This window comes from Platalea leucorodia (genome assembly GCF_965183815.1).
Source record: "Platalea leucorodia genome assembly, chromosome: 7".
NCBI classification, from domain to species: domain Eukaryota; kingdom Metazoa; phylum Chordata; class Aves; order Pelecaniformes; family Threskiornithidae; genus Platalea; species Platalea leucorodia.
The window spans coordinates 47,055,064-47,067,939 of record NC_138829.1 but is presented as its reverse complement, the minus strand read 5'-3'; the positions used below and the strand labels follow the sequence as shown (position 1 = coordinate 47,067,939).

The 12,876-nt window shown below is 50.8% G+C and overlaps 1 protein-coding gene across 1 annotated transcript in view; it reads right to left on the bottom strand.

Moving 5' to 3' along the window:
- ALX4 (ALX homeobox 4) overlaps positions 1–12,876 on the bottom strand; it is a gene marked incomplete at both ends in the record, with an annotated part of 39,809 nt that overhangs the window by 10,874 nt on the left and 16,059 nt on the right. The gene's annotated exons all lie outside the window — the stretch shown is intronic.

Sequence of the window (12,876 nt, the reverse complement as noted above, 5' to 3'; positions counted from 1 at the left end):
CCCCGGGAGAGGCAGAAGGTGAGGCAGAAGGCTGCCCTGGGTGGGCACAGAAAAGCTGCCAGCCTCGGCCTCAGAGGGTGCTGGAGCGCAGCTCGGGGGTGGCATGGGTGCCTGGCCAGGCTGTATTGAAGGGAGGAGGTGGCTGTTATGCCAGGGGGGCTGAACGCAGCCCACAGATGCCAGCACAGCCGGGGAAGGGGAGGTTGGGGTGAGCTTTGACAGCTCCTCCTGGTCCCCTTCCACAAGCCCGGCCTGCTCACGTGCATGCACCCCAGTGAGACCCTCCTTCACCCTCCCACTGCCCACAGTGGGACTGAACCCCACAGAGCACTACATTCCTTGGTCCTGGCCACAGGAGAGATCTCTGAGGACAGAGGGACCCAAACCCAGGCCTCAGACGATGGTCCCAAGTCACTAGCCCATCCATGCTCCCCTACCAAATAGCACACGGTAGAAAACCAGGGGCACACAGCACCCATGCATGGTGCCCAGTGGGACCTGTTTTCTGCTTGTGCATCCCCAGGCAAGGGTGGTGTGTCAGCGGAGCTGCTCCTGACTGATGCCCCACAGCCACCCCCACAGCCTTCAGCGAGGACTTGCACTGCTTTTGGCAAAGAGGCTATGAATGGCGCTTAGTGCCACAGAAAAGGCTGGTGTGAGACACCTACGGAAACACCCCAGCCTGTGTGCAGGGCAGCGAGAAATGAGAGGAGTCTGACAGCAGCCTGGGAGGCTGCTCCTGCCTGACTGTCCTGAGCAATTAATAATTAACGGGCCATGATATATGAGAGCAGTATGGTGAAGCAGGAGGTGGCCGTTTCAACCACTGCAGTGAGCTGGTTCCTCCCTAAGGCTTAGCAGCTACAAGTGAAAGCAGGTGTACATGCCCTCAGGCATAGGCAAAGGGTGCTGTGATGGGGCATCCTCTCCCGCCCATCTCCTGCCTCCAGCAACCATGGTGTCCCCGTCGTTAGCAAGACCACTGCCATGCCAGCAGGATCCTGATGGGGACCCAGTGACGTAGCACCTCTGATGACAAGTGGCAGTGGCTCTCCCTTGCCTACTGCCACTGCTCTGTGCAGCGGGCTGTCCCCAGACCAGAAAAAGAGGGATTCGTGTAAATGGCTGGCCTGCCCGGCATGTGCTGCGCAGCCCAGTGTCACACCTGCCCATGTTTCTGGCTGGGATCTTTGGACAAAAAACATGGTAGCCCTACGGCAGGGTTTAACCTTGAGCCGCTGCACTCAGCTCCTAAAGGTCCAGGAAGGAAAGGGTGCAGCGGTACTTCCCATCCATGCTTTCCTTACCAAGCCAAGATCATGCCAACTGGCTAATCTTTTTAAATTTCACATTAGCCTATTTTTAAATGTTCTCAGTCATGGATCAGCCTTTCTGGGAAACAGCTCCACCATCTAGTCATGTCCCCACCGGGAGATTTCCCTCAGCAGTGTCATATCCAGGGTCATTAATGCCAGCTCAGGCATCTTAGCCCACGTCTTTGGAAATCCCCATTTTTTTCCAGCATTCATCCCTCATTACAACATCCTACCACCACTGTATATTTACAATTTAGCCCTTCTGTGAACAGCTCTGTCATGGTGTCAGAGCCAAAAGCCCACGAGTGGGCTTGTAAGAAGGTATACATATCCTCGCCTTTTTCTTACTCTCACAGCTGAAAGACTGCCTTGAGGTGACTGGGATGAAAACAGGAGGATGAAATGTAGCTGTCACCCTCTTGCACGAGGGCAAAGAAGGCCCAGGTGTAAGCTTGGGGAGATGAGATATGAAAGGGATTTGAGGAAAGAATTGCCCAGTTAGTACAGACAAGTCGAGGGCAGGACTGGGATGAAGGCACTGGAGACACAGGAGCTACCTGTCACTACCACCCTACTGTATTTTCAGATTTATTGCTTTCTCGAACACTGTTCCTTCAGGCTTTTGAGGAGCTCCATGTAAAGCTCAGCAAAGCTGAATGTTGTCGATCTCAACTCTTCGCTTTGATCCTTAGGAACATTTTGTCAAGGTTTATACTCCCTGGGCGCTGGGGCCGACTGCCACCCTGCCTCCTCTTTGCACCTGCACTCTCCAATGGGCTGAGCTGCTCTGCCGCTCCTCGGGAATGCAGGTGGACAGGCCCGTCCAAAATGTGCTTGGACAGTGCCCTGCCCCACAGCCTGGGTATATAGTATGCTACGGCCATGATATTTATTCTTTTCAAAACTAATGATAAAACAGTTGCAGAAAGTCTGCAGCAACTGACTACCACCTATGAGTAGAGATGGAGTAATAAATAAATAGGAGTATTCCAGGAAATTTTTCCTCCTTTCTTTCTTTTTTTGTTATTTATGATGTCAGGAATCTCAGTCCATTTTCCCCTGTGCCTTTGTGCTGGCAGCCTCCCTAACTCCCAGGTGCCCTGCAACTCCAGCAGCAGCAAACGCAAGACCTGAGGCCTTTCCTCGGGAACTCTTCTACTGTTTCTTATCTGCATGAGCAGCTCAGCTGGCTGGGGAAGGGTCTGCACAAACACACGCACATGGACACAGACACACACACACACACACAGAGAAAAGCTCTGAGTCTGATGATGTAATTTCATTGACTACATAGCTCAAACTGCAGCTGGGAGCTGGGCCCAGGGCTTTCAGCAGTGATAGTTATCTCTGCCTCAAGCCATCAGCCCCGAGGAGCAAGCAACCATCCCGCTGCGCACGCGGCGGATGTCCCCATGCCTGCCCGCCACCAGCCCAGAGCCCTCCTTGCCAGCTTGGCCACGCTGCTCTCATGCTCCGGCACTGCAGCAATGGGCTCCTTTACCTCCAGCCCCTGCGGGCACCGTCAGGGATGAGCTGTCTCTATGAGAGGGGCAACGAGAGTGGGATGGAGGGCAGGAGGCAGGGAGCACAGACAGCGGCATAGGGAGGGGATGGCATGCATCCACCCTCAGCTGAGCATCCAGAAGAGTAACTCTCCTTCCCTCGAAACGGGCTCCCTGACCTCAAAACAGTCATGCAAACTGCTGAAGTGAAACAAATTGCATACATCTGCATATGGATATGCCCAGACTTCCTGTAACTGGAGATGGCCTCAAAGTTTCAGTGCAAAGTTTGGGGTGTCTGTTTCTAATCAAACCTAGAGAGACCTTGAGTTACATATTGTGAAGATCTCCGTGACAAGGAGGTAATGTATCATTGCACCCTTACAAGCCCGACAGGACCGGTTGGTGCCTCCTTCACTGGTTACAACTCTGTCCTTGCCCTCCTGGCAGTAGGAAGAGGATATTCTCTGGCTTTCCACGCTGATACCCTGCTCTCCCAGTGCCTTGGCTGCCTGCTAGACCATCAGCACTTCCAAGACTTTCCCTGAGTCACCCTGTATCAGTTGCCAATGGGCAGGGACAGCCCAGGACAGCTGGGTGTGTGGGCCCCCATCATCACGCTGCTCCTTTTCGGGCAGGAGAGGTGCCTGCATCCCCAGTTCACCTGGAGGTGAAATACCTTTCCGATCTCACCGTGTCTGTCCTGGGAACCCCACGGAGGAGAAATGGGGTGCTGGAAACACAGACCACGCTGTATGTGTGGCCATGCGGTGAGGCCCCAAGATGTCCAGGCAGCACAATATTCTGCCAACACCCTTGCTAGAGGGAATGGGTACTTTAACCACACCATTACAACATTCAGATTCACAACTCCTATCTGTTTTTTTCCTGAAGTGTGCTATTTTGAGAGGGTGATGAAGGAAAATATTCTCTGTGTACAGTCTTAACCATGAATTTTAATCATCTAATCTAGTGCAATGTCAGCTTGGTGCATCCACATGGCAAGGGAGAGTGGGATGTTTCAAATAATACACAATTTTGGGCTCAGCTTGAAATGATAGGTCTCCTTCGCACAGGACATACATGACAAGCTGTGACTCCTTTGTGATAGACTCCTTCATATAGATCCTGTGACTGCAGCCCCACAGCCTAAGAGGCTGGAAGGCAGCTACACAGCCAGCAAAACCCATGGTTGCAGGCAGCACAGGGCTGTTTCCCCCAGGCTCCAGGCAAAGAAGCCTGTAGGGTCTTGGCGTTGCTAATGTACTGCTCTGGCAGCATCTCATCTGAGCCGTTACAGTCTCAGTGAGGAGTCCCACACTATCCCGGCCCCAGGGGTGCTCCGAGAGTAGCCCGGGACACCTGGACACCTACCGGCACACAGCAGCTCACGGAGGCTGCCTGCTGGCAGCCAACCCACGTCCAAAGTGTGTGGCATGGGCAGCATGTGGCTGCACCAGGCGGCCTCTCTGCTCCCACACTAAGTGGCATAGGGGCCTTCTGCCTTCCCACCCACGCGTCGGCACAGAGATTTTCTCCCCTGCCTATTCCCAGATCCCTATGGTCTCCTACGCTGGCCATTTCATGGTGCGTCTCCCTGCCTGCATAGCCGTGGTCTGACTTTTCATAGCAATAATGCTTTTCTGAAAAAAAAAACCCAAAAACCTCTAGTGCAGATGTTTAAGAAAGCTTTTTAAATCCAGTTCTGGCTCTTAATGTCATTCTCTCAACTCTTGCTTAAATACCAGTGCAAAAACTTTGCCTAGATAGGGTTTGGGCAGTATATTCTACGCTCCTTACCAAGAAAGATTTGCACCATGGCCCAGCCAGCACACCTCCAGGACTTGGCCGGCCATAGTAACCTTATCCAGTCCTTGTGATCTTGCCTTAACACATGCTGAAGCCATTATACTTGTTCCCAAGTTGTCTGTTGCAGCCTTCTGCCTCCTGTCTGTCATTGCAGCCTAGAAGTCAGCACAGGGCTATCATTTAAAAAATATCCACATTTTGGGTTATATAGGATAAAACGGAGCGGCTGGATTTTAGATATACAAAGGCCCAACTCTTCAGGTTTATTCCCGGTCAGGGAGTGAGTTCTCTTGCAGTCTGCAGATGCAGAGAGGAGTTTAAAGATGGAGAGAAGACCCAGAATTTTGTGACTGAATCTGGCACCACTGATTTTATTAGCAATGATCAGTTACTTAATCATGCCTTCATTCCTGGGCCCAACTGAAGTGTAAAACTGGGCAGCATTCATCTCAATTGCAGGTGGTAGAAGTCTACACAAGACACAAGCCGTTGGCATCGTTCTAGAAGCTGCAGTTACCCTTGCTGCTAAGCAAAAACTGGTTTGAGCATCTCCATTTCAACTCTGGATGAGGACGAACACATGTCCTTGTGTCCAGCCTACCAGCTGTTCCCTTGAGTTTGCATAAAGCAGAGCTGGTTCCTGTATGAAAGCACGTCTGTCCATTTATCCCAGTCAGGGAGCTAATTTCGTTCATCCTGCAGAACCTGAAGGAAAGCTGGAATATGCTCCAGGCAGCTCCTCTGCTCACAGCATGGCACGCACTGACTTCCCACTGTGCTGAGACCACTGCATGAATGTGCTCACCTGCATGGACACCATCCATCTCTGCTGAGCCCGACCAAAGCTGCTGGTGCTGCTGCTCTGCTGCCTGCAGCCTCCTGAGGCTCTACAGCAAAGGAGGGACATAGTGAAACCCACAGCTGTGAAATACCTGGCCACGTTGGGGAACTAATTACAGACAGCAAATTCCTACAGAAAAGCCTATTCATAGAAGGATGAAAGGGGGAGAGGAGTGTTTCTTTCTACTGTGCTCCTCCTGACCACACCCAGGGCCCATCTCTTCAAGAAGAGACTTACTTATTTTTCTGAGCAGAGCATATAGCAGGAGCCACACTAAGGCCTGGAGCAGAAAAATCTCAAAAACTCCTTCTGTTCCTGAAAGGCAGTCTGGAGACGATGCCAAAGGTGCCACACAGCACCAGTGGGTCCATAGGCTTTTGGTGGCCCTGCAGCCAGTGTATAATTGAAGTCACTGGCTCTGTCTCTGCTCTGCATGCCTCGGAGATCCTTCCTTGGGAGTCAAAACCACTTCAGCCTTGGCTGCACTTAGATCCTCTTGTGCCTGGCTGGTTATGTTCCCCTTGAGTAAATCACTGTGAGGGTTTGGGGACAGCCGGCTTGATAAACATTAACTCCGGTGCTGCTGAGAAGCTAACGTCACAGCAAGCCTGGAGAACGTGTGTGTGTGTGTATGCGTGTGTGTTATTTGTTTGTGGAAGTTGCTGTTCCTCTTGCTTTTTTTCTGCACTAGCTTTTTTTTTCCCCATACAAACACATCTGCTTTTGAGGGCACATATTGCTTTATTGTCTGATTAGCTGTATTCACACACCCTGTGGCTACTTGGGGAGAGCTCAGCACCATCTGTACAAATGCAACATGCGCTGCTTGCTCCTCTTTCATGTTACTTAAAGGACACTAACAAAACTGGCTTCTATATAAACAAATCAATTCTGAAAACTCCACATAGAAGCTGTGGCTAGAGCAAAAAGGCACAGTTTATGCCCCAAGTCCTTCTTCATGTGGCACGTTCATTTGAACAGCAGGAAAGAGCTGACTAGCAAATTTTGAAGGCACAAAAATGCTTCTAGCAACCTACTGTAATAGCAGCTCACTTTCTGGCTCCCAGAATGTGATATAGGAGAAGAGAAAGAGCAAGAAAATGTACTGCCATTGCCTCCACGGGGAGAAAATGAAACTGCTCTGTTGACTGCCTGACTACTGAATGTGAAAGATGATTGTTTATGCCACATATTCTGAGGCTGGGGATCTGAGGAACCCATGAATTTCTTAGTGACCTGGCTTTCTCCTCTCTGACACCTGAAGGTCTTCCAAGTGCCTTGGGGATGGGCTCTGTCGTGCCAGGATCAGCCACAAGATGGCTTTCTGAGTGACAGTGGAGGGAGGTGACAGTGAGCAGTGTGCAGCTCAGTGGCAGCCAGACCCCCATTAGATCCCACATAGGCAGCCCCAGGCTTAGGGCTGAGGGTTGTCAGCTACGGGTTTTCAGCACGCCAGGCTACGTGCAAAGTCCTGCTTCAAAGTATGACAGTCAAGATGGGTCAGCTACTGCAGTTTAAAATGTCTCTTTTATTTCCCACTGCAGGCATGTCACAAACAGCTGGGAATTGTGGGTTTCTGCTATGTCCTACTTGTGTCTCCACCTAAAATAGTGCATGTGAACCAAAAGCCACCTAGTACCTCTGAACTGATATATGACCAGTGGTTTTCTGCCAAGGAAGATGGACGAGACAGGCAAGGATCAGAAGGGGGCTTAAAAGGGCTTTCAGTTTCCCTTCAGCTCTGAATTTGCTACCTTTTGGATAAGTAGTCTACTCCTTCCAAAGCAATCCTGCATTGCCTTGCCAGGGCCATGGTCACCTGAGGGTCCTGGCTTTTCTCAAGCCCCTCAGAGACAGATGTGAGCACCTAACTGCTCTGAAAACCTAGCTCAATGCTGCATAAGACAAAATATGGGAGCTTATAAAGAAAAAAAAATCAGCATCACTAATATAGGACAATTATATTAGGGATCATCTCAGTCATACACATACTCACTCATACCTACACACAGGCCAGTAGCTGTTTATTGGGCGTTAAGTGCAAAAGGGTCCACAGACCCTTGGGTAAATTAAAGGCAGAATAGGCAGCTGTTTGCTGAAGTCTTTCATTCTCCACAGACAAGCACTATAGGCAGCTTGGGGTTTTGCATGCCCTGATGCACTGACCCCACGTGGGGCTTCTGTCCCGCCCCCATCTGAGCTGCGTGTCACTAACTGCCCGTCAGCATCTGGGGCAGCATCTGCCCCATCTGCCTGTCTGCCTTATTTTAGGATCATCCAGTTCTCTCAGGCTTGTGTTTCCTTTAGAAAATCTAGATATAGTAAGGTTGCTCCTCCCCTGTTTGGAAATTATGTCCAGCAGAGTTCCATGAGGATAGTGTTTAAGATAGCCAGGATTCAACGCCCTACCTGCTCCAAGGCCTTATAAAGTCAGACCCTGTACATGCAGCAGGGAAAGGTAAGTGCTGGGGAGCTCTGGGGCTGACGGCAGGCAGTGCCAGTGGAAACACTGAGGGTTGTTCAGATGTGAGTGACAGTTGAGAGTGATGCAGGGCTTAGGACTAAGCTCCCACTCTGAAAGGAAGAGCATAAGCCTTCCCATTGGATGCAGATTTATGTATTCATCTTAACCTTCACCCATGGCCTTTGGCCACTGCAAGGATCTGAAAAGATCCCTTGCCTGAGCACTGCAAGACAAAAGTGGGCTCTTCACTGCAAGTTGTCATCTCTTTCAGAGCTTTCCCCTGCAACCAGTCAGCGCCTCCCTCTTCCCCACAGCATACCCCAGACGTTTCCCCTACAATTTCCATCCAAGGCTGGGTGCTGGGTGAGCAGGGCATCTGCTCCGTCGGGGCGAGAGGGAGGTGCAAGGCACAGGTGCAACCTTCCACAGTCTCAACATGTGTTGCCTTCCACATTAACTGCACAGCAAGCAAGGCACCACCAGCCATCGCATATGACAGTAGATATAAATCAGCCATTGAGTTAGAGGAGAGGAGGGGACGCTCCTTCCAGCTGGTGGGGAGGGCTGGTGAGGCAAAACCACCTGAAGGGAGTTGAGCCTTGCTCTAACGTCTGGCTATGGCACAGTTTAATTCCCTGCTGCCAGCTTGAAGAGTGATTCACCCCATCCTATACGTCTGTGCCTGCCCGGACAGTGTTCACACCGTTGGTCGGTTAGTCCGTCCGTCAGTCTGTCTCTCTCTGCATTCTTCTGTCTGTCTGCTTTGCAAAAGCAACCTCTTCACAGCAGAAGCAGCAATGCATTGCTGAAGTTCAGCTGCCTCCCAGAGGTGACTTCCAGTTGCCTGTTTTGTGCTGCTGGTAACAGGGCTGGAGCTGCAACCTGAAATAACCAGCAGAGCAGAGGGGCAGGAGGAGGGAGATTAGAGCCATTTTGTCACGAGCTGAGCAAGAGCTCAGCTGCCTCTGCATTATGGAGTCCTGTTTCAAATTAGTGACAGACGAACTTCAAAAGGCTTGCAGGCACCGGCCAGGGAGGCGTCTGAGCGGGCTCTGCCTAGCTGAAGCAGCCAGCCTGCGGCCCTAATCCAGCAAAGCACTGCAGCATATGCGTGTCCCCGGACTACCCTTATGCTTAAAGTGAAGCGTTGTGTACTTCAGACGGGCAGTCAGACAAGCCCCAACAAATCCGCCCAGCACAGCTCCTGTGCTGCTTCGCGTGCTTCCTGATTTGGGCCCCCAGGTGCCCCCGTGGAGAAGAGCTGGGGACTCCGAGCCTGGATGAGATGCTGCGGCGGCCCCATTGCTACCCAAGTACAGCGCATCTCAGGGGGATTTGGGTGCTACCATTTTCGCTTGGAAATCGGAAAGCAGTAGTGGTGGGAAAGCTGAAGTAAAAACAGGAAACACCCAAAGTTGGCTGAACCTCACTGAACCACAGAAAGGGTTGAGTTTAAATGTTGGGCCAAAGTTTGGGCCAGGTTCTTTAAGAAAATAGTTCTGCTGTTCTTCAGTTTTATACAGCTGATTAGTAAAGAAAGGCACGAATGAGGGAAGAAAAACATTCAGCCTTCCCCAAACCTGCCCGTTCTTGGAAGCACAGCTAAAACTTATTTCCATTCTGACAGCACATTGCAAAACTCAAGGCCAGCCAGGTCTGGGAATTGCTAATGTTCCTATGAGTACTAGGCTTTTAGAAGTATTCCAGAAAGAAATTAGGTTTCTGGCTACCAAACCCACCAATTCACAGTCACTGGGGCTAGGCGACAGGCTGGCATCAGCTTTTGCTGGCAGAGAGAAAGAGGGCAGCAAAATCACAAACTGAAGCAAGAAGCAGCAGCACAACCAAACTGGGAGCTTGCTAACCAAGAGCGAAGACAAAATAACCAACTAACAGCAAACCTGACAGGGGCAAGTTGTTTCCCCCAACCTCTACACCCCTCCTCACTCCATTACTCAGGTCACCCCCTGCAAAACATCTGCCTGCCGTGGGGTCAGGAGATGGGGACGGTGCTGCAGTCCTGCAGGGTTTTCCTGCTGAGGAGATGCTGGTGCCCAGGGAGAGGGGGAAGCCTGGAGTCCTGACAGGGTCTGAGGGCCCCGGCCGCCCCTGCTAGCCAGGGGCTGCCACCCTTGGTCCCCGTGAGCCCCCATGCAGTACAGGGGGTGCGTGGTGGCCTCAAGGTCTCCCTGACCAGGAGAGCCGTTTCAAGGTGTTGTGGGGGCATAGCTGTGCTGCATGGCCTGGCCATGAACTGCAGCATGTCTACGCTATAGCTGGGGAGAAAGGGCAAAGAAAGAAAAATCCGTCTAAGACTGACCTGCCTGGGAACTCCAATTGCCCCTTACACAGCCTAAACAAATATTTATTTAAATTACTCAGAACGCACCAGTCGTCTTATATGTATCCCCAAAGAGTGTCATAAAATGTCTACAAAAAGGACTCCGTTAACCTCTGCTGCCCTGTGTTAGAAGAACATATTTCAGCTCCAGTTAAACTGAAGTTTAATAAACTCTTGGCCTCTGCAGGATCCCTCCAGCGTCTGCAGCAGCCAGTCTGCCCTTGCCCTAGCCTGGCTCCAGGTTTACATCCACTGCTGGCATTTGCCATGAAGAGCAGCTGCCAAGGTGGGGAACCGTCCACATCGCTCCAGCCTCTGATGGGACCCCACCATCAAATCGCGGGTTGCACGCCTTGCATTTCTTTCTGTTGGGGCATGGGGAGGAGGGAAAGATGTTTGAAACTCTCCCCCATTTCTCCTCGGCCCTGAAATCTGACCCCCAGCTTAGTGCACTTTTATCTCTGGAGGGTTAGCTCCACATCCTTCGTATCACGGCAGAGAGAAGGTGCACATTCCCCATGGGAGCCAGAGTGGTATGTGTCTTTTGAATTATACCAACTGCTGATGCAAGCTGCTGTGCCTGGGAAAATACTTGGAAGCACTGCTTGCTTCATGGTTTAAGTCCAATGCTTTCTTCCAAAAAAATATATATGTGCAGTTCAATAATCTCCTCTTAATGAAGTTTTGCCAGCTTATCAAGGAGTAAAAATGATACTATATGACTTGGCCCATTACTCTCATGAGACATTTGTGCAAGAGCCCAAGCACATGGTTTGCAAAGGAAAGGGATGAAAATGATTTACAGAAGCGGTGAGGCAAAGGTTTATTGATAATGAGGCACCAAGAGGAAATGGGATGAATGTGCCTAAGATTCCTCTGGTAAATGAATAATGGATAGTATTCACAGCCAGCAACTTACGTTTTTCATTTTGAGTTGAGCATAGCAAGAGGCAGGGCAAATGACAGTTATTAAGAAAAAAAAAATCCATTAGGTAGTACTGAACAAGGAAAACATCCACAGAAGTGTGCTCTTACTTGTGAGAGGGGAGTTGTGAATTGCTCAAAGGGTAAACTGTGCTTGTCAAGTAATTCAGAGTGCTACACACTCCGAGGCCTGAGAAGGGGGATTTAATTTCACTTGAGGACTACTTCACCTTGCAACATGTTTAATTGTCACCAGGGGGAAAAAGAAAGAAGTGGGTTTGCATGAGTCAAAAGAATTTGACCTTTACTTTCTTCTCCACCTCTGTGGTTCCCTTCTCCCCCCAGACTGCCCATGCCCGCTGAGCCGCACTCCCCCAGCGTCCGCCCATGCTGCCTGTGCTCTCCAGCCACTCAACCCTGACCACTGAAGTTACCGGGGTCTGGCCACTGCATTTGGTGGTGACCAAACCAGGCCAAGATGCAGATCTCTCACCATCACCTGCAGCACTGAATCCCTTTATAAAGCTACTCTGGAACCAAATGTTTCTGGGGACAGACTGGACCAGAGAGGACATTTGCCCCTCATGCTATTGCAGCTGTGGATGGTGCCCGGAGCAGTGTGGGTCCACCAGCGCTGACGGACTGCAGCCACCTCTGCCAGCTGGGGGTGGCCCCTGGCTGCTCAGCACCATGATTACACCCAACGCAGACACCAAACACATCTATGGGACACAGAAGGATGAGCAGTGAGAGCACGGCGCAAATGGCTTTTGTGCCTTTCCTCTTATTTCTTTTCTAAAATATTTCTTGCTTCCTGGGTCTTCGGGTCACATATACTGCATCCTTACCGCCGCTGAACAGTTCTCTGTTTTCTTCTTGTCATCCTGCATGTGAAGGCAGTCCTTAGTTACTGCACAGCATCCACACCCTGTTCAGTGTCCTCTGGGTTTCCCGCAGCGTTCACCGAGCTGTATCGGAGGGTCGCACAGAGATGCCTGAGCCACAACGAGCCCGCTGAGACAAAGCACCGCTCTTGCTCATGTTGTACGGATGGCAAACCGGGACGCAGAGCCACCAAGCACAGAACAACTGCTCTGAGATACTAAGCCAGAGCTTTAAAAAGTTCTCAGCATTGTCTAATATTTTTGCACCTTGGAGATAAAGGTCCTGTTGGCCTCAGTGTGCTACTCAGATGCCCTGAATAATGCAATACCTTCGTATCTTTGCCACCCAGTCCTAAGCCCCTGTTCAGTCCGACACACGACACGCTCCCCAGTCTTCAGACCACACTGTCACATCCAGATTTCTTATCCCAGCTTTCTGCTGATTCCCCAGATAGTTTTTCTTGTGTCTGTAGTTATATCAAACAATGTGCTCCCCTGCTTTGCCTGGGTCCAAGGAAGGCTGGACCATCTACTGGGGTAAATGGCCACTGCAAGAAGAGAGGGTTCAGACCTGGCTGGAAACATGCCCAGAGCATGGGAAATCTGCAGTGTGTTTAGGTGTGAAAGTGAAAGCTGTCGCTACTGAGTGAGTGAGAACCACAACTCCTTAAGGCTTGTTCTTGGACAATTTTTCAGAAGAAAGGCATGAAGCACATTTCCTACCCAAGCCCAGCTCCACTGCGAGCGTGACGTTCTTGCTCCACAGCACAGTGCACCAGAACTTTTGAAAAAAGA